The sequence below is a fragment of the Dama dama genome, chromosome 32, assembly GCF_033118175.1.
Source record: "Dama dama isolate Ldn47 chromosome 32, ASM3311817v1, whole genome shotgun sequence".
Classification (NCBI taxonomy): Eukaryota; Metazoa; Chordata; class Mammalia; order Artiodactyla; family Cervidae; genus Dama; species Dama dama.
In genome coordinates, this window is record NC_083712.1 from 2,516,080 (window position 1) to 2,536,271 (window position 20,192).

Genomic DNA, 20,192 nt, shown 5'->3' on the forward strand with positions numbered 1-20,192 from the left:
CTGACAGACTCTGGCTCCCCCGAGCTCTCTGCCGGTGCAGGGGTCAGGAACAGACGTGTGCATGTGGTTCTGCCTTGGCCTGGGAGTGTGGACCCCCTGCCTGGCCCCCAGTCTCAGGGGCAAGGGCCCGGAGAGAGCACCACCCCGAAGCGCTTTTCTCCCGGGATGGGAGCATTGTGCGCGCTTGGTGGGAACAGTGGGCGGGAGTGCGTGCAAAACGGCCTTTGGAGGCAGCCGGGGAGGTCTTCCAGTGGGAGAGGGCCGGTTGTGCTCAGAGGCCCCACAGGCCAGGGGCAGGACCCAGCAGGTCCCCTGCCCCTGGTCAGCCTTGCCCAGACCTTCCTGGCCTCCAGGGGTACTGCCCCACCAAGGGGCAGGCTGCGGGGACTGGGTCCAGACATGCCCGGGCGCCTCTCCAGGCTCATCCCCGCTGGTGCCTTTCCCCTGGGCCTAGGCCTCGGTTGAGGCCTCCTTGGAGAGGAGATTGCTGGCAGGTGCTGTCTCCACACTGCAAGGTGCTGGAGCTCAGAGTGCCTCGTCAGAGGGAAGGGACCAGCAAAGGGCTGGATGCCCAAGACGTCTTTGGCCCAGCAGCCTCAGGGCAGCAGGGAGAGCAAGAGGCCCAACTTGCCCCTAGGTCGGCTCTGCCCCTTCCCACACAGGCGGCCAGCCCAGCACCTGCCTGAGAGACTCTGGCTCCCCCGAGCTCTCTGCCGGTGTAGGGGGCAGGAACAGACGTGTTCATGTCGTTCTGTCTTGGCCTGGGAGTGTGTTCCCCCTGCCTGGCCCGCAGGCTTAGGGGCAAGGGCCCGGAGAGAGCACCACCCCGAAGCGCTTTCCTACCGGGCTTGGGAGCATTGTGCGTGCCTGGCGGGAACAGCGGGCGGGAGTGCTTGCAAACCGGCCTTTCGAGGCAGACGGGGAGGTCTTCCAGCGGGAGAGGCCGGTTGTGCTCAGACGTCCCACAGGCCAGGGGCAGGACCCAGCGCTGTCCCTGCCCCTGGCAGCCTTGCACAGACCTTCCTGGCCTCCGGGGGTACTGCCCCACCAAGGGGCAGGCTGCGGGGACTGGGTCCAGACATGCCCGGGCGCCTCCCCAGGCTCATCCCCGCTGGTGCCTTTCCCCTGGGCCTAGGCCTCGGTTGAGGCCTCATTGGAGAGGAGGTTGCTGGCAGGGGCTGTCTCCACACTGCAAGGTGCTGGAGCTCAGAGGGCCTCGTCAGAGGGAAGGGACCAGCAAGGGGCTGGATGCCCAAGACCTCTTTGGCCCAGCAGCCTCAGGGCAGCAGGGAGAGGAAGAGGCCCAACTTGCCCCTAGGTCGGCTCTGCCCCTTCCCACACAGGCGGCCAGCCCAGCAGCTGCCTGACAGACTCTGGCTCCCCCGAGCTCTCTGCCGGTGCAGGGGTCAGGAACAGACGTGTGCATGTGGTTCTGCCTTGGTCTGGGAGTGTGGACCAACTGCCTGGCCCCCAGGCTCAGGGGCAAGGGCCCGAGGAGAGCACCACACCGAAGTGCTTTTCTCCCGGGCTTGGGAGCATTGTGCGTGCCTGGCGGGAACAGCGGGCGGGAGTGTTGGCAAACTGGCCTTTGGAGGCAGCCGGGGAGGTCTTCCAGTGGGAGAGGGCCGGTTGTGCTCAGAGGCCCCACAGGCCAGGGGCAGGACCCAGCAGGGCCCCTGCCCCTGGCCAGCCTTGCCCAGACCTTCCTGGCCTCCGGGGGTACTGCCCCACCAAGGGGCAGGCTGCGGGGACTGGGTCCAGACATGCCCGGGCGCCTCCCCAGGCTCATCCCCGCTGGTGCCTTTCCCCTGGGCCTAGGCCTCGGTTGAGGCCTCCTTGGAGAGGAGGTTGCTGGCAGGGGCTGTCTCCACACTGCAAGGTGCTGGAGCTCAGAGGGCCTCGTCAGAGGGAAGGGACCAGCAAGGGGCTGGATGCCCAAGACCTCTTTGGCCCAGCAGCCTCAGGGCAGCAGGGAGAGCAAGAGGCCCAACTTGCCCCTAGGTCGGCTCTGCCACTTCCCACACAGGCGGCCAGCCCAGCAGCTGCCTGACAGACTCTGGCTCCCCCGAGCTCTCTGCCGGTGCAGGGGGCAGGTCAGACGTGTGCATGTGGTTCTGCCTTGGCCTGGGAGTGTGGACACCCTGACTTGCCCCCAGGCTCAGGGGCAAGGGCCCAGAGAGAGCACCACCCTGAAGCGCTTTTCTTCCGGGCTTAGGAGCATTGTGCCCGCCTGCTGGTAACAGTGGCCGGGAGCGCTTGCAAACCGGCCTTTGGAGGCAGCCGGGGAGGTCTTCCAGTGGGAGAGGGCCGGTTGTGCTCAGAGGCCCCACAGGCCAGGGGCAGGACCCAGCAGGTCCCCTGCCCCTGGCCAGCCTTTCCCAGACCTTCCTGGCCTCCGGGGGTACTGCCCCACCAAGGGGCAGGCTGCGGGGACTGGGTCCAGACATGCCTGGGCGCCTCCCCAGGCTCATCCCCGCTGGTGCCTTTCCCCTGGTCCTAGGTCTCGGTTGAGGCCTCCTTGGAGAGGAGGTTGCTGGCAGGGGCTGTCTCCACACTGCAAGGTGCTGGAGCTCAGAGGGCCTCGTCAGAGGGAAGGGACAAGCAAAGGGCTGGATGCCCAAGACCTCTTTGGCCCAGCAGCCTCAGGGCAGCAGGGAGAGCAAGAGGCCCAACTTGCCCCTAGGTCGGCTCTGCCCCTTCCCACAAAGGTGGCCAGCCCAGCAGCTGCCTGACAGACTCTGGCTCCCCCGAGCTCTCTGCCGGTGCAGGGGTCAGGAACAGACGTGTGCATGTGGTTCTGCCTTGGCCTGGGAGTGTGGACCCCCTGCCTGGCCCCCAGTCTCAGGGGCAAGGGCCCGGAGAGAGCACCACCCCGAAGCGCTTTTCTCCCGGGATGGGAGCATTGTGCGCGCTTGGTGGGAACAGTGGGCGGGAGTGCGTGCAAAACGGCCTTTGGAGGCAGCCGGGGAGGTCTTCCAGTGGGAGAGGGCCGGTTGTGCTCAGAGGCCCCACAGGCCAGGGGCAGGACCCAGCAGGTCCCCTGCCCCTGGTCAGCCTTGCCCAGACCTTCCTGGCCTCCAGGGGTACTGCCCCACCAAGGGGCAGGCTGCGGGGACTGGGTCCAGATATGCCCGGGCGCCTCTCCAGGCTCATCCCCGCTGGTGCCTTTCCCCTGGGCCTAGGCCTCGGTTGAGGCCTCCTTGGAGAGGAGATTGCTGGCAGGTGCTGTCTCCACACTGCAAGGTGCTGGAGCTCAGAGTGCCTCGTCAGAGGGAAGGGACCAGCAAAGGGCTGGATGCCCAAGACGTCTTTGGCCCAGCAGCCTCAGGGCAGCAGGGAGAGCAAGAGGCCCAACTTGCCCCTAGGTCGGCTCTGCCCCTTCCCACACAGGCGGCCAGCCCAGCACCTGCCTGAGAGACTCTGGCTCCCCCGAGCTCTCTGCCGGTGTAGGGGGCAGGAACAGACGTGTTCATGTCGTTCTGTCTTGGCCTGGGAGTGTGTTCCCCCTGCCTGGCCCCCAGGCTTAGGGGCAAGGGCCCGGAGAGAGCACCACCCCGAAGCGCTTTTCTACCGGGCTTGGGAGCATTGTGCGTGCCTGGCGGGAACAGCGGGCGGGAGTGCTTGCAAACCGGCCTTTCGAGGCAGACGGGGAGGTCTTCCAGCGGGAGAGTGCCGGTTGTGCTCAGACGTCCCACAGGCCAGGGGCAGGACCCAGCGCTGTCCCTGCCCCTGGCAGCCTTTCACAGACCTTCCTGGCCTCCGGGGGTACTGCCCCACCAAGGGGCAGGCTGCGCGGACTGGGTCCAGACATGCCCGGGCGCCTCCCCAGGCTCATCCCCGCTGGTGCCTTTCCCCTGGGCCTAGGCCTCGGTTGAGGCCTCATTGGAGAGGAGGTTGCTGGCAGGGGCTGTCTCCACACTGCAAGGTGCTGGAGCTCAGAGGGCCTCGTCAGAGGGAAGGGACCAGCAAGGGGCTGGATGCCCAAGACCTCTTTGGCCCAGCAGCCTCAGGGCAGCAGGGAGAGGAAGAGGCCCAACTTGCCCCTAGGTCGGCTCTGCCCCTTCCCACACAGGCGGCCAGCCCAGCAGCTGCCTGACAGACTCTGGCTCCCCCGAGCTCTCTGCCGGTGCAGGGGTCAGGAACAGACGTGTGCATGTGGTTCTGCCTTGGTCTGGGAGTGTGGACCAACTGCCTGGCCCCCAGGCTCAGGGGCAAGGGCCCGAGGAGAGCACCACACCGAAGTGCTTTTCTCCCGGGCTTGGGAGCATTGTGCGTGCCTGGCGGCAACAGCGGGCGGGAGTGTTGGCAAACTGGCCTTTGGAGGCAGCCGGGGAGTTCTTCCAGTGGGAGAGGGCCGGTTGTGCTCAGAGGACCCACAGGCCAGGGGCAGGACCCAGCAGTGCCCCTGCCCCTGGCCAGCCTTGCCCAGACCTTCCTGGCCTCCGGGGTTACTGCCCCACCAAGGGGCAGGCTGCGGGGACTGGGTCCAGACATGCCCGGGCGCCTCCCCAGGCTCATCCCCGCTGGTGCCTTTCCCCTGGGCCTAGGCCTCGGTTGAGGCCTCCTTGGAGAGGAGGTTGCTGGCAGGGGCTGTCTCCACACTGCAAGGTGCTGGAGCTCAGAGGGCCTCGTCAGAGGGAAGGGACCAGCAAGGGGCTGGATGCCCAAGACCTCTTTGGCCCAGCAGCCTCAGGGCAGCAGGGAGAGCAAGAGGCCCAACTTGCCCCTAGGTCGGCTCTGCCACTTCCCACACAGGCGGCCAGCCCAGCAGCTGCCTGACAGACTCTGGCTCCCCCGAGCTCTCTGCCGGTGCAGGGGGCAGGTCAGACGTGTGCATGTGGTTCGGCCTTGGCCTGGGAGTGTGGACACCCTGACTTGCCCCCAGGCTCAGGGGCAAGGGCCCAGAGAGAGCACCACCCTGAAGCGCTTTTCTTCCGGGCTTAGGAGCATTGTGCCCGCCTGCTGGTAACAGTGGCCGGGAGCGCTTGCAAACCGGCCTTTGGAGGCAGCCGGGGAGGTCTTCCAGTGGGAGAGGGCCGGTTGTGCTCAGAGGCCCCACAGGCCAGGGGCAGGACCCAGCAGGTCCCCTGCCCCTGGCCAGCCTTTCCCAGACCTTCCTGGCCTCCGGGGGTACTGCCCCACCAAGGGGCAGGCTGCGGGGACTGGGTCCAGACATGCCTGGGCGCCTCCCCAGGCTCATCCCCGCTGGTGCCTTTCCCCTGGTCCTAGGTCTCGGTTGAGGCCTCCTTGGAGAGGAGGTTGCTGGCAGGGGCTGTCTCCACACTGCAAGGTGCTGGAGCTCAGAGGGCCTCGTCAGAGGGAAGGGACAAGCAAAGGGCTGGATGCCCAAGACCTCTTTGGCCCAGCAGCCTCAGGGCAGCAGGGAGAGCAAGAGGCCCAACTTGCCCCTAGGGCGGCTCTGCCCCTTCCCACAAAGGCGGCCAGCCCAGCAGCTGCCTGACAGACTCTGGCTCCCCCGAGCTCTCTGCCGGTGCAGGGGTCAGGAACAGACGTGTGCATGTGGTTCTGCCTTGGCCTGGGAGTGTGGACCCCCTGCCTGGCCCCCAGTCTCAGGGGCAAGGGCCCGGAGAGAGCACGACCCCGAAGCGCTTTTCTCCCGGGATGGGAGCATTGTGCGCGCTTGGTGGGAACAGCGGGCGGGAGTGTTGGCAAACTGACCTTTGGAGTCAGCCGGGGAGTTCTTCCAGTGGGAGAGGGCCGGTTGTGCTCAGAGGCCCCACAGGCCAGGGGCAGGACCCAGCAGGGCCCCTGCCCCTGGCCAGCCTTGCCCAGACCTTCCTGGCCTCCGGGGGTACTGCCCCACCAAGGGGCAGGCTGCGGGGACTGGGTCCAGACATGCCTTGGCGCCTCCCCAGGCTCATCCCCGCTGGTGCCTTTCCCCTGGGCATAGGCCTCGGTTGATGCCTCCTTGGAGAGGAGGTTGCTGGCAGGGGCTGTCTCCACACTGCAAGGTGCTGGAGCTCAGAGGGCCTCGTCAGAGGGAAGGGACTAGCAAGGGGCTGGATGCCCAAGACCTCTTTGGCCCAGCAGCCTCAGGGCAGCAGGGAGAGCAAGAGGCCCAACTTGCCCCTAGGTCGGCTCTGCCCCTTCCCACACAGGCAGCCAACCCAGCAGCTGCCTGACAGACTCTGGCTCCCCCAAGCTCTCTGCCGGTGCAGGGGACAGGAACAGACGTGGGCATGTGGTTCTGCCTTGGCCTGGGAGTGTGTTCCCCATGCCTTGCCCCCAGGCTCAGGGGCAAGGGCCCGGAGAGAGCACCACCCCGAAGCGCTTTTCTCCCGGGCTTGGGAGCATTGTGCAAGTCTGGCGTGAACAGCGGGTGGGAGTGTTGGCAAACAGGACTTTGGAGGCAGCCGGGGAGGTCTTCCAGTGGGAGAGGGCCGGTTGTGCTCAGAGGCCCCACAGGCCAGGGGCAGGACCCAGCAGGTCCCCTGCCCCTGGCCAGCCTTTCCCAGACCTTCCTGGCCTCTGGGGGTACTGCCCCACCAAGGGGCAGGCTGCGGGGACTGGGTCCAGACATGCCTGGGCGCCTCCCCAGGCTCATCCCCGCTGGTGCCTTTCCCCTGGTCCTAGGTCTCGGTTGAGGCCTCCTTGGAGAGGAGGTTGCTGGCAGGGACTGTCTCCACACTGCAAGGTGCTGGAGCTCAGAGGGCCTCGTCAGAGGGAAGGGACAAGCAAAGGGCTGGATGCCCAAGACCTCTTTGGCCCAGCAGCCTCAGGGCAGCAGGGAGAGCAAGAGGCCCAACTTGCCCCTAGGTCGGCTCTGCCCCTTCCCACAAAGGTGGCCAGCCCAGCAGCTGCCTGACAGACTCTGGCTCCCCCGAGCTCTCTGCCGGTGCAGGGGTCAGGAACAGACGTGTGCATGTGGTTCTGCCTTGGCCTGGGAGTGTGGACCCCCTGCCTGGCCCCCAGTCTCAGGGGCAAGGGCCCGGAGAGAGCACCACCCCGAAGCGCTTTTCTCCCGGGATGGGAGCATTGTGCGCGCTTGGTGGGAACAGTGGGCGGGAGTGCGTGCAAAACGGCCTTTGGAGGCAGCCGGGGAGGTCTTCCAGTGGGAGAGGGCCGGTTGTGCTCAGAGGCCCCACAGGCCAGGGGCAGGACCCAGCAGGTCCCCTGCCCCTGGTCAGCCTTGCCCAGACCTTCCTGGCCTCCAGGGGTACTGCCCCACCAAGGGGCAGGCTGCGGGGACTGGGTCCAGATATGCCCGGGCGCCTCTCCAGGCTCATCCCCGCTGGTGCCTTTCCCCTGGGCCTAGGCCTCGGTTGAGGCCTCCTTGGAGAGGAGATTGCTGGCAGGTGCTGTCTCCACACTGCAAGGTGCTGGAGCTCAGAGTGCCTCGTCAGAGGGAAGGGACCAGCAAAGGGCTGGATGCCCAAGACGTCTTTGGCCCAGCAGCCTCAGGGCAGCAGGGAGAGCAAGAGGCCCAACTTGCCCCTAGGTCGGCTCTGCCCCTTCCCACACAGGCGGCCAGCCCAGCACCTGCCTGAGAGACTCTGGCTCCCCCGAGCTCTCTGCCGGTGTAGGGGGCAGGAACAGACGTGTTCATGTCGTTCTGTCTTGGCCTGGGAGTGTGTTCCCCCTGCCTGGCCCGCAGGCTTAGGGGCAAGGGCCCGGAGAGAGCACCACCCCGAAGCGCTTTCCTACCGGGCTTGGGAGCATTGTGCGTGCCTGGCGGGAACAGCGGGCGGGAGTGCTTGCAAACCGGCCTTTCGAGGCAGACGGGGAGGTCTTCCAGCGGGAGAGGCCGGTTGTGCTCAGACGTCCCACAGGCCAGGGGCAGGACCCAGCGCTGTCCCTGCCCCTGGCAGCCTTGCACAGACCTTCCTGGCCTCCGGGGGTACTGCCCCACCAAGGGGCAGGCTGCGGGGACTGGGTCCAGACATGCCCGGGCGCCTCCCCAGGCTCATCCCCGCTGGTGCCTTTCCCCTGGGCCTAGGCCTCGGTTGAGGCCTCATTGGAGAGGAGGTTGCTGGCAGGGGCTGTCTCCACACTGCAAGGTGCTGGAGCTCAGAGGGCCTCGTCAGAGGGAAGGGACCAGCAAGGGGCTGGATGCCCAAGACCTCTTTGGCCCAGCAGCCTCAGGGCAGCAGGGAGAGGAAGAGGCCCAACTTGCCCCTAGGTCGGCTCTGCCCCTTCCCACACAGGCGGCCAGCCCAGCAGCTGCCTGACAGACTCTGGCTCCCCCGAGCTCTCTGCCGGTGCAGGGGTCAGGAACAGACGTGTGCATGTGGTTCTGCCTTGGTCTGGGAGTGTGGACCAACTGCCTGGCCCCCAGGCTCAGGGGCAAGGGCCCGAGGAGAGCACCACACCGAAGTGCTTTTCTCCCGGGCTTGGGAGCATTGTGCGTGCCTGGCGGGAACAGCGGGCGGGAGTGTTGGCAAACTGGCCTTTGGAGGCAGCCGGGGAGTTCTTCCAGTGGGAGAGGGCCGGTTGTGCTCAGAGGCCCCACAGGCCAGGGGCAGGACCCAGCAGGGCCCCTGCCCCTGGCCAGCCTTGCCCAGACCTTCCTGGCCTCCGGGGGTACTGCCCCACCAAGGGGCAGGCTGCGGGGACTGGGTCCAGACATGCCCGGGCGCCTCCCCAGGCTCATCCCCGCTGGTGCCTTTCCCCTGGGCCTAGGCCTCGGTTGAGGCCTCCTTGGAGAGGAGGTTGCTGGCAGGGGCTGTCTCCACACTGCAAGGTGCTGGAGCTCAGAGGGCCTCGTCAGAGGGAAGGGACCAGCAAGGGGCTGGATGCCCAAGACCTCTTTGGCCCAGCAGCCTCAGGGCAGCAGGGAGAGCAAGAGGCCCAACTTGCCCCTAGGTCGGCTCTGCCACTTCCCACACAGGCGGCCAGCCCAGCAGCTGCCTGACAGACTCTGGCTCCCCCGAGCTCTCTGCCGGTGCAGGGGGCAGGTCAGACGTGTGCATGTGGTTCGGCCTTGGCCTGGGAGTGTGGACACCCTGACTTGCCCCCAGGCTCAGGGGCAAGGGCCCAGAGAGAGCACCACCCTGAAGCGCTTTTCTTCCGGGCTTAGGAGCATTGTGCCCGCCTGCTGGTAACAGTGGCCGGGAGCGCTTGCAAACCGGCCTTTGGAGGCAGCCGGGGAGGTCTTCCAGTGGGAGAGGGCCGGTTGTGCTCAGAGGCCCCACAGGCCAGGGGCAGGACCCAGCAGGTCCCCTGCCCCTGGCCAGCCTTTCCCAGACCTTCCTGGCCTCCGGGGGTACTGCCCCACCAAGGGGCAGGCTGCGGGGACTGGGTCCAGACATGCCTGGGCGCCTCCCCAGGCTCATCCCCGCTGGTGCCTTTCCCCTGGTCCTAGGTCTCGGTTGAGGCCTCCTTGGAGAGGAGGTTGCTGGCAGGGGCTGTCTCCACACTGCAAGGTGCTGGAGCTCAGAGGGCCTCGTCAGAGGGAAGGGACAAGCAAAGGGCTGGATGCCCAAGACCTCTTTGGCCCAGCAGCCTCAGGGCAGCAGGGAGAGCAAGAGGCCCAACTTGCCCCTAGGGCGGCTCTGCCCCTTCCCACAAAGGCGGCCAGCCCAGCAGCTGCCTGACAGACTCTGGCTCCCCCGAGCTCTCTGCCGGTGCAGGGGTCAGGAACAGACGTGTGCATGTGGTTCTGCCTTGGCCTGGGAGTGTGGACCCCCTGCCTGGCCCCCAGTCTCAGGGGCAAGGGCCCGTAGAGAGCACGACCCCGAAGCGCTTTTCTCCCGGGATGGGAGCATTGTGCGCGCTTGGTGGGAACAGCGGGCGGGAGTGTTGGCAAACTGACCTTTGGAGTCAGCCGGGGAGTTCTTCCAGTGGGAGAGGGCCGGTTGTGCTCAGAGGCCCCACAGGCCAGGGGCAGGACCCAGCAGGGCCCCTGCCCCTGGCCAGCCTTGCCCAGACCTTCCTGGCCTCCGGGGGTACTGCCCCACCAAGGGGCAGGCTGCGGGGACTGGGTCCAGACATGCCTTGGCGCCTCCCCAGGCTCATCCCCGCTGGTGCCTTTCCCCTGGGCATAGGCCTCGGTTGATGCCTCCTTGGAGAGGAGGTTGCTGGCAGGGGCTGTCTCCACACTGCAAGGTGCTGGAGCTCAGAGGGCCTCGTCAGAGGGAAGGGACCAGCAAGGGGCTGGATGCCCAAGACCTCTTTGGCCCAGCAGCCTCAGGGCAGCAGGGAGAGCAAGAGGCCCAACTTGCCCCTAGGTCGGCTCTGCCCCTTCCCACAAAGGTGGCCAGCCCAGCAGCTGCCTGACAGACTCTGGCTCCCCCGAGCTCTCTGCCGGTGCAGGGGTCAGGAACAGACGTGTGCATGTGGTTCTGCCTTGGCCTGGGAGTGTGGACCCCCTGCCTGGCCCCCAGTCTCAGGGGCAAGGGCCCGGAGAGAGCACCACCCCGAAGCGCTTTTCTCCCGGGATGGGAGCATTGTGCGCGCTTGGTGGGAACAGTGGGCGGGAGTGCGTGCAAAACGGCCTTTGGAGGCAGCCGGGGAGGTCTTCCAGTGGGAGAGGGCCGGTTGTGCTCAGAGGCCCCACAGGCCAGGGGCAGGACCCAGCAGGTCCCCTGCCCCTGGTCAGCCTTGCCCAGACCTTCCTGGCCTCCAGGGGTACTGCCCCACCAAGGGGCAGGCTGCGGGGACTGGGTCCAGATATGCCCGGGCGCCTCTCCAGGCTCATCCCCGCTGGTGCCTTTCCCCTGGGCCTAGGCCTCGGTTGAGGCCTCCTTGGAGAGGAGATTGCTGGCAGGTGCTGTCTCCACACTGCAAGGTGCTGGAGCTCAGAGTGCCTCGTCAGAGGGAAGGGACCAGCAAAGGGCTGGATGCCCAAGACGTCTTTGGCCCAGCAGCCTCAGGGCAGCAGGGAGAGCAAGAGGCCCAACTTGCCCCTAGGTCGGCTCTGCCCCTTCCCACACAGGCGGCCAGCCCAGCACCTGCCTGAGAGACTCTGGCTCCCCCGAGCTCTCTGCCGGTGTAGGGGGCAGGAACAGACGTGTTCATGTCGTTCTGTCTTGGCCTGGGAGTGTGTTCCCCCTGCCTGGCCCGCAGGCTTAGGGGCAAGGGCCCGGAGAGAGCACCACCCCGAAGCGCTTTCCTACCGGGCTTGGGAGCATTGTGCGTGCCTGGCGGGAACAGCGGGCGGGAGTGCTTGCAAACCGGCCTTTCGAGGCAGACGGGGAGGTCTTCCAGCGGGAGAGGCCGGTTGTGCTCAGACGTCCCACAGGCCAGGGGCAGGACCCAGCGCTGTCCCTGCCCCTGGCAGCCTTGCACAGACCTTCCTGGCCTCCGGGGGTACTGCCCCACCAAGGGGCAGGCTGCGGGGACTGGGTCCAGACATGCCCGGGCGCCTCCCCAGGCTCATCCCCGCTGGTGCCTTTCCCCTGGGCCTAGGCCTCGGTTGAGGCCTCCTTGGAGAGGAGGTTGCTGGCAGGGGCTGTCTCCACACTGCAAGGTGCTGGAGCTCAGAGGGCCTCGTCAGAGGGGAGGGACCAGCAAGGGGCTGGATGCCCAAGACCTCTTTGGCCCAGCAGCCTCAGGGCAGCAGGGAGAGCAAGAGGCCCAACTTGCCCCTAGGTCGGCTCTGCCACTTCCCACACAGGCGGCCAGCCCAGCAGCTGCCTGACAGACTCTGGCTCCCCCGAGCTCTCTGCCGGTGCAGGGGGCAGGTCAGACGTGTGCATGTGGTTCTGCCTTGGCCTGGGAGTGTGGACACCCTGACTTGCCCCCAGGCTCAGGGGCAAGGGCCCAGAGAGAGCACCACCCTGAAGCGCTTTTCTTCCGGGCTTAGGAGCATTGTGCCCGCCTGCTGGTAACAGTGGCCGGGAGCGCTTGCAAACCGGCCTTTGGAGGCAGCCGGGGAGGTCTTCCAGTGGGAGAGGGCCGGTTGTGCTCAGAGGCCCCACAGGCCAGGGGCAGGACCCAGCAGGTCCCCTGCCCCTGGCCAGCCTTTCCCAGACCTTCCTGGCCTCCGGGGGTACTGCCCCACCAAGGGGCAGGCTGCGGGGACTGGGTCCAGACATGCCTGGGCGCCTCCCCAGGCTCATCCCCGCTGGTGCCTTTCCCCTGGTCCTAGGTCTCGGTTGAGGCCTCCTTGGAGAGGAGGTTGCTGGCAGGGGCTGTCTCCACACTGCAAGGTGCTGGAGCTCAGAGGGCCTCGTCAGAGGGAAGGGACAAGCAAAGGGCTGGATGCCCAAGACCTCTTTGGCCCAGCAGCCTCAGGGCAGCAGGGAGAGCAAGAGGCCCAACTTGCCCCTAGGTCGGCTCTGCCCCTTCCCACAAAGGTGGCCAGCCCAGCAGCTGCCTGACAGACTCTGGCTCCCCCGAGCTCTCTGCCGGTGCAGGGGTCAGGAACAGACGTGTGCATGTGGTTCTGCCTTGGCCTGGGAGTGTGGACCCCCTGCCTGGCCCCCAGTCTCAGGGGCAAGGGCCCGGAGAGAGCACCACCCCGAAGCGCTTTTCTCCCGGGATGGGAGCATTGTGCGCGCTTGGTGGGAACAGTGGGCGGGAGTGCGTGCAAAACGGCCTTTGGAGGCAGCCGGGGAGGTCTTCCAGTGGGAGAGGGCCGGTTGTGCTCAGAGGCCCCACAGGCCAGGGGCAGGACCCAGCAGGTCCCCTGCCCCTGGTCAGCCTTGCCCAGACCTTCCTGGCCTCCAGGGGTACTGCCCCACCAAGGGGCAGGCTGCGGGGACTGGGTCCAGACATGCCCGGGCGCCTCTCCAGGCTCATCCCCGCTGGTGCCTTTCCCCTGGGCCTAGGCCTCGGTTGAGGCCTCCTTGGAGAGGAGATTGCTGGCAGGTGCTGTCTCCACACTGCAAGGTGCTGGAGCTCAGAGTGCCTCGTCAGAGGGAAGGGACCAGCAAAGGGCTGGATGCCCAAGACGTCTTTGGCCCAGCAGCCTCAGGGCAGCAGGGAGAGCAAGAGGCCCAACTTGCCCCTAGGTCGGCTCTGCCCCTTCCCACACAGGCGGCCAGCCCAGCACCTGCCTGAGAGACTCTGGCTCCCCCGAGCTCTCTGCCGGTGTAGGGGGCAGGAACAGACGTGTTCATGTCGTTCTGTCTTGGCCTGGGAGTGTGTTCCCCCTGCCTGGCCCCCAGGCTTAGGGGCAAGGGCCCGGAGAGAGCACCACCCCGAAGCGCTTTTCTACCGGGCTTGGGAGCATTGTGCGTGCCTGGCGGGAACAGCGGGCGGGAGTGCTTGCAAACCGGCCTTTCGAGGCAGACGGGGAGGTCTTCCAGCGGGAGAGTGCCGGTTGTGCTCAGACGTCCCACAGGCCAGGGGCAGGACCCAGCGCTGTCCCTGCCCCTGGCAGCCTTTCACAGACCTTCCTGGCCTCCGGGGGTACTGCCCCACCAAGGGGCAGGCTGCGCGGACTGGGTCCAGACATGCCCGGGCGCCTCCCCAGGCTCATCCCCGCTGGTGCCTTTCCCCTGGGCCTAGGCCTCGGTTGAGGCCTCATTGGAGAGGAGGTTGCTGGCAGGGGCTGTCTCCACACTGCAAGGTGCTGGAGCTCAGAGGGCCTCGTCAGAGGGAAGGGACCAGCAAGGGGCTGGATGCCCAAGACCTCTTTGGCCCAGCAGCCTCAGGGCAGCAGGGAGAGGAAGAGGCCCAACTTGCCCCTAGGTCGGCTCTGCCCCTTCCCACACAGGCGGCCAGCCCAGCAGCTGCCTGACAGACTCTGGCTCCCCCGAGCTCTCTGCCGGTGCAGGGGTCAGGAACAGACGTGTGCATGTGGTTCTGCCTTGGTCTGGGAGTGTGGACCAACTGCCTGGCCCCCAGGCTCAGGGGCAAGGGCCCGAGGAGAGCACCACACCGAAGTGCTTTTCTCCCGGGCTTGGGAGCATTGTGCGTGCCTGGCGGGAACAGCGGGCGGGAGTGTTGGCAAACTGGCCTTTGGAGGCAGCCGGGGAGTTCTTCCAGTGGGAGAGGGCCGGTTGTGCTCAGAGGCCCCACAGGCCAGGGGCAGGACCCAGCAGGGCCCCTGCCCCTGGCCAGCCTTGCCCAGACCTTCCTGGCCTCCGGGGGTACTGCCCCACCAAGGGGCAGGCTGCGGGGACTGGGTCCAGACATGCCCGGGCGCCTCCCCAGGCTCATCCCCGCTGGTGCCTTTCCCCTGGGCCTAGGCCTCGGTTGAGGCCTCCTTGGAGAGGAGGTTGCTGGCAGGGGCTGTCTCCACACTGCAAGGTGCTGGAGCTCAGAGGGCCTCGTCAGAGGGAAGGGACCAGCAAGGGGCTGGATGCCCAAGACCTCTTTGGCCCAGCAGCCTCAGGGCAGCAGGGAGAGCAAGAGGCCCAACTTGCCCCTAGGTCGGCTCTGCCACTTCCCACACAGGCGGCCAGCCCAGCAGCTGCCTGACAGACTCTGGCTCCCCCGAGCTCTCTGCCGGTGCAGGGGGCAGGTCAGACGTGTGCATGTGGTTCGGCCTTGGCCTGGGAGTGTGGACACCCTGACTTGCCCCCAGGCTCAGGGGCAAGGGCCCAGAGAGAGCACCACCCTGAAGCGCTTTTCTTCCGGGCTTAGGAGCATTGTGCCCGCCTGCTGGTAACAGTGGCCGGGAGCGCTTGCAAACCGGCCTTTGGAGGCAGCCGGGGAGGTCTTCCAGTGGGAGAGGGCCGGTTGTGCTCAGAGGCCCCACAGGCCAGGGGCAGGACCCAGCAGGTCCCCTGCCCCTGGCCAGCCTTTCCCAGACCTTCCTGGCCTCCGGGGGTACTGCCCCACCAAGGGGCAGGCTGCGGGGACTGGGTCCAGACATGCCTGGGCGCCTCCCCAGGCTCATCCCCGCTGGTGCCTTTCCCCTGGTCCTAGGTCTCGGTTGAGGCCTCCTTGGAGAGGAGGTTGCTGGCAGGGGCTGTCTCCACACTGCAAGGTGCTGGAGCTCAGAGGGCCTCGTCAGAGGGAAGGGACAAGCAAAGGGCTGGATGCCCAAGACCTCTTTGGCCCAGCAGCCTCAGGGCAGCAGGGAGAGCAAGAGGCCCAACTTGCCCCTAGGGCGGCTCTGCCCCTTCCCACAAAGGCGGCCAGCCCAGCAGCTGCCTGACAGACTCTGGCTCCCCCGAGCTCTCTGCCGGTGCAGGGGTCAGGAACAGACGTGTGCATGTGGTTCTGCCTTGGCCTGGGAGTGTGGACCCCCTGCCTGGCCCCCAGTCTCAGGGGCAAGGGCCCGGAGAGAGCACGACCCCGAAGCGCTTTTCTCCCGGGATGGGAGCATTGTGCGCGCTTGGTGGGAACAGTGGGCGGGAGTGCGTGCAAAACGGCCTTTGGAGGCAGCCGGGGTGGTCTTCCAGTGGGAGAGGGCCGGTTGTGCTCAGAGGCCCCACAGGCCAGGGGCAGGACCCAGCAGGTCCCCTGCCCCTGGTCAGCCTTGCCCAGACCTTCCTGGCCTCCAGGGGTACTGCCCCACCAAGGGGCAGGCTGCGGGGACTGGGTCCAGACATCCCCGGGCGCCTCCCCAGGCTCATCCCCGCTGGTGCCTTTCCCCTGGGCCTAGGCCTCGGTTGAGGCCTCCTTGGAGAGGAGATTGCTGGCAGGTGCTGTCTCCACACTGCAAGGTGCTGGAGCTCAGAGGGCCTCGTCAGAGGGAAGGGACCAGCAAAGGGCTGGATGCCCAAGACGTCTTTGGCCCAGCAGCCTCAGGGCAGCAGGGAGAGCAAGAGGCCCAACTTGCCCCTAGGTCGGCTCTGCCCCTTCCCACACAGGCGGCCAGCCCAGCACCTGCCTGAGAGACTCTGGCTCCCCCGAGCTCTCTGCCGCTGTAGGGGGCAGGAACAGACGTGTTCATGTCGTTCTGTCTTGGCCTCGGAGTGTGTTCCCCCTGCCTGGCCCGCAGGCTTAGGGGCAAGGGCCCGGAGAGAGCACCACCCCGAAGCGCTTTTCTACCGGGCTTGGGAGCATTGTGCGTGCCTGGCGGGAACAGCGGGCGGGAGTGCTTGCAAACCGGCCTTTCGAGGCAGACGGGGAGGTCTTCCAGCGGGAGAGTGCCGGTTGTGCTCAGACGTCCCACAGGCCAGGGGCAGGACCCAGCGCTGTCCCTGCCCCTGGCAGCCTTGCACAGACCTTCCTGGCCTCCGGGGGTACTGCCCCACCAAGGGGCAGGCTGCGGGGACTGGGTCCAGACATGCCCTTGCGCCTCCACTGGCTCATCCCCGCTGGTGCCTTTCCCCTGGGCCTAGGCCTCGGTTGAGGCCTCCTTGGAGAGGAGGTTGCTGGCAGGGGCTGTCTCCACACTGCAAGGTGCTGGAGCTCAGAGGGCCTCGTCAGAGGGAAGGGACCAGTAAGGGGCTGGATGCCCAAGACGTCTTTGGCCCAGCAGCCTCAGGGCAGCAGGGAGAGGAAGAGGCCCAACTTGCCCCTAGGTCGGCTCTGCCCCTTCCCACACAGGCAGCCAACCCAGCAGCTGCCTGACAGACTCTGGCTCCCCCGAGCTCTCTGCCGGTGCAGGGGTCAGGAACAGACGAGTGCATGTGGTTCTGCCTTGGTCTGGGAGTGTGGACCCACTGCCTGGACCCCAGGCTCAGGGGCAAGGGCCCGGAGAGGGCAACACCCCGAAGCGCTTTTCTCCCGGGCTTGGGAGCATTGTGCATGCCTGGCGGGAACAGCGGGCGGGAGTGTTGGCAAACCGGCCTTTGGAGGCAGCCGGGGAGGTCTTCCAGTGGGAGAGGGCCGGTTGTGCTCAGAGGCCCCACAGGCCAGGGGCAGGACGCAGCAGGGCCCCTGCCCCTGGCCAGCCTTGCCCAGACCTTCCTGGCCTCCGGGGGTACTGCCCCACCAAGGGGCAGGCTGCGGGGCCTGGGTCCAGACATGCCCGGGCGCCTCCCCAGGCTCATCCCCGCTGGTGCCTTTCCCCTGGGCCTAGGCCTCGGTTGAGGCCTCCTTGGAGAGGAGGTTGCTGGCAGGGGCTGTCTCCACACTGCAAGGTGCTGGAGCTCAGAGGGCCTCGTCAGAGGGAAGGGACCAGTAAGGGGCTGGATGCCCAAGACATCTTTGGCCCAGCAGCCTCAGGGCAGCAGGGAGAGCAAGAGGCCCAACTTGCCCCTAGGGCGGCTCTGCCCCTTCCCACACAGGCGGCCAACCCAGCAGCTGCCTGACAGACTCTGGCTCCCCCAAGCTCTCTGCCGGTGCAGGGGACAGGAACAGACGTGGGCATGAGGTTCTGCCTTGGCCTGGGAGTGTGTTCCCCCTGCCTTGCCCCCAGGCTCAGGGGCAAGGGCCCGGAGAGAGCACCACCCCGAAGCGCTTTCCTCACGGGCTTGGGAGCATTGTGCGAGCCTGGCGTGAACAGCGGGCGGGAGTGTTTACAAACAGGACTTGGAGGCAGCCGTGGAGGTCTTCCAGTGGGAGAGGGCCGGTTGTGCTCAGAGGCCTCACAGGCCAGGGGCAGGACCCAGCAGGTCCCCTGCCCCTGGCCAGCCTTGCCCAGACCTTCCTGGCCTCCGGGGGTACTGCCCCACCAAGGGGCAGGCTGCGGGGACTGGGTCCAGACATGCCTGGGCGCCTCCCCAGGCTCATCCCCGCTGGTGCCTTTCCCCTGGGCATAGGCCTCGGTTGATGCCTCCTTGGAGAGGAGGTTGCTGGCAGGGGCTGTCTCCACACTGCAAGGTGCTGGAGCTCAGAGGGCCTCGTCAGCGGGAAGGGACCAGCAAGGGGCTGGATGCCCAAGACCTCTTTGGCCCAGCAGCCTCAGGGCAGCAGGGAGAGCAAGAGGCCCAACTTGCCCCTAGGTCGGCTCTGCCCCTTCCCACACAGGCAGCCAACCCAGCAGCTGCCTGACAGACTCTGGCTCCCCCGAGCTCTCTGCCGGTGCAGGGGTCAGGAACAGACGTGTGCATGTGGTTCTGCCTTGGTCTGGGAGTGTGGACCCACTGCCTGGACCCCAGGCTCAGGGGCAAGGGCCCGGAGAGAGCAACACCCCGAAGCGCTTTTCTCCTGGCCTTGGGAGCGTTGTGCGTGCCTGGCGGAACAGCGGGCGGGAGTGTTGGCAAACCCGCCTTTGGAGGCAGCCGGGGAGGTCTTCCAGTGGGAGAGGGCCGGTTGTGCTCAGAGGCCCCACAGGCCAGGGGCAGGACCCAGCAGGGACCCTGCCCCTGGCCAGCCTTGCCCAGACCTTCCTGGCCTCCGGGGGTACTGCCCCACCAAGGGGCAGGCTGCAGGGACTGGGTCCTGATATGCCCGTGCGCCTCCACTGGCTCATCCCCGCTGGTGCCTTTCCCCTGTGCCTAGGCCTCGGTTGAGGCCTCCTTGGAGAGGAGGTTGCTGGCAGGGGCTGTCTCCACACTGCAAGGTGCTGGAGCTCAGAGGGCCTCGTCAGAGGGAAGGGACCAGCAAGGGGCTGGATGCCCAAGACCTCTTTGGCCCAGCAGCCTCAGGGCAGCAGCGAGAGCAAGAGGCCCAACTTGCCCCTAGGTCGGCTCTGCCCCTTCCCACACAGGCGGCCAGCCCAGCAGCTGCCTGACAGACTCTGGCTCCCCCCAGCTCTCTGCCGGTGGAGGGGGCAGGAACAGACGTGTGCATGTTGTTGTGCCTTGGCCTGGGACTGTGGATCCCCTGCCTGGCCCCCAGGCTCAGGGGCAAGGGCCCGGAGAGACCACCACCCCGAAGCGCTTTTCTCCCGGGCTTGGGAGCATTGTGCGCGCCTGGCGGGAACAGTGGGCGGGAGTGCTTGCAAACAGGACTTTGGAGGCAGCCGGGGAGGTCTTCCAGTGGGAGAGGGCCGGTTGTGCTCAGAGGCCCCACAGGCCAGGGGCAGGACCCAGCAGGGCCCCTGCCCCTGGCCAGCCTTGCCCAGACCTTCCTGGCCTCCGGGGGTACTGCCCCACCAAGGGGCAGGCTGCGGGGACAGGGTCCAGACATGCCCGGGCGCCTCCCCTGGCTCAACCCCGCTGGTGCCTTTCCCCTGGGCCTAGGCCTCGGTTGAGGCCTCCTTGGAGAGGAGATTGCTGGCAGGGGCTGTCTCCACACTGCAAGGTGCTGGAGCTCAGAGGGCCTCGTCAGAGGGAAGGGACCAGTAAGGGGCTGGATGCCCAAGACGTCTTTGGCCCTGCAGCCTCAGGGCAGCAGGGAGAGCAAGAGGCCCAACTTGCCCCTAGGTCGGCTCTGCCCCTTCCCACACAGGCGGCCAGCCCAGCACCTGCCTGAGAGACTCTGGCTCCCCCGAGCTCTCTGCCAGTGCAGGGGACAGGAACAGACGTGTGCATGTGTTTCTGCCTTGGTCTGGGAGTGTGTTCCCCCTGCCTTGCCCACAGGCTCAGGGGCAAGGGCCCGGAGAGAGCACCACCCCGAAGCGCTTTTCTCCCGGGCTTGGGAGCATTGTGCGTGCCTGGCGGGAAGAGCGGGCAGGAGTGTTGGCAAACTGGCCTTTGGAGGCAGCCGGGGAGGTCTTCCAGTGGGAGAGGGCCGGTTGTGCTCAGAGGCCCCACAGGCCATGCGGAGGACCCAGCAGGGCCCCTGCCCCTGGCCAGCCTTGCCCAGATCTTCCTGGCCTCCGGGGGTACTGCCCCACCAAGGGGCAGGCTGCGGGGACTGGGTCCAGACATGCCCGGGCGCCTCCCCAGGCTCATCCCCGCTGGTGCCTTTCCCCTGGGCCTAGTCCTCGGTTGAGGCCTCCTTGGAGAGGATGTTGCTGGCAGGGGCTGTCTCCACACTGCAAGGTGCTAGAGCTCAGAGGGCCTCGTCAGAGGGAAGGGACCAGCAAGGGGCTGGATGCCCAAGACCTCTTTGGCCCAGCAGCCTCAGGGCAGCAGGGAGAGCAAGAGGCCCAACTTGCCCCTAGGTCGGCTCTGCCCCTTCCCACACAGGCGGCCAGCCCAGCAGCTGCCTGACAGACTCTGGCTCCCCCGAGCTCTCTGCCGGTGCAGGGGTCAGGAACAGACGTGTGCATGTGGTTCTGCCTTGGTCTGGGAGTGTGGACCAACTGCCTGGCCCCCAGGCTCAGGGGCAAGGGCCCGAGGAGAGCACCACCCCGAAGTGCTTTTCTCCCGGGCTTGGGAGCATTGTGCGTGCCTGGCGGGAACAGCGGGCGGGAGTGTTGGCAAACTGGCCCTTGGAGTCAGCCGGGGAGTTCTTCCAGTGGGAGAGGGCCGGTTGTGCTCAGAGGCCCCACAGGCCAGGGGCAGGACCCAGCAGGGCCCCTGCCCCTGGCCAGCCTTGCCCAGACCTTCCTGGCCTCCGGGGGTACTGCCCCACCAAGGGGCAGGCTGCGGGGACTGGGTCCAGACATGCCTGGG